The sequence below is a fragment of the Wasmannia auropunctata genome, unplaced genomic scaffold (genome assembly GCF_000956235.1).
Source record: "Wasmannia auropunctata unplaced genomic scaffold, wasmannia.A_1.0 LD336085.1, whole genome shotgun sequence".
In the NCBI taxonomy this organism is placed as follows: domain Eukaryota; kingdom Metazoa; phylum Arthropoda; class Insecta; order Hymenoptera; family Formicidae; genus Wasmannia; species Wasmannia auropunctata.
The window spans coordinates 903,474-904,121 of record NW_012026805.1 but is presented as its reverse complement, the minus strand read 5'-3'; positions in this window follow the sequence as shown (position 1 = coordinate 904,121).

The following is a 648-nucleotide window of genomic DNA, read 5'->3' as shown; positions in this document are numbered from 1 at the left end:
TATGTAATTTCAATCTGCTTTAATAATATCTAATTTTTAGTAATTGAGTTGATTGTAATTCGGTGTAATTCGAAATTCACCAATTTTGAGGATATAAACTAAATCGGTTTGAATGCAATAAAAATCCAATTTTGTCTGTGATCAGTATAATAGTAATTTGTTTTAATTTTTTTGCATACATTTGTATGAAACGCTATCGCTTTTCTTGATCCAGTATTTTACATTGTGTTGTACTTATTTGTATTTTACTGTCGTTATTTCTATCATGTTGTTGTATGTTAACATTTATAAAAAAATATTTTCATCTTTTTGATAACTTTATTGATCTGATCTATCACGGATATATATTTATTAACATCGAGTAATCATGGATCATCCGGAAGTGTCTGCAGTTTTCAATCACAGAAGTCAAGCAGCGTTGACGATAGTCGTGGCTTGGATGGGTGACCGTTAGTTGAAAAAATGCGATTAAAATCGATTTAAAAAAAGTAATCCATTTCGATTGAGATTTGTGTCCTGAAATAATATGCGTGCATTGAAATGTTGTATTAATCCTTACATTTGTCATAAATTCGAGTTTGGTTTCGAAAATTTTTTCTTGTTATTGGTTTGATTAATTCTGTATTACATTTAGAATAATAAAATATA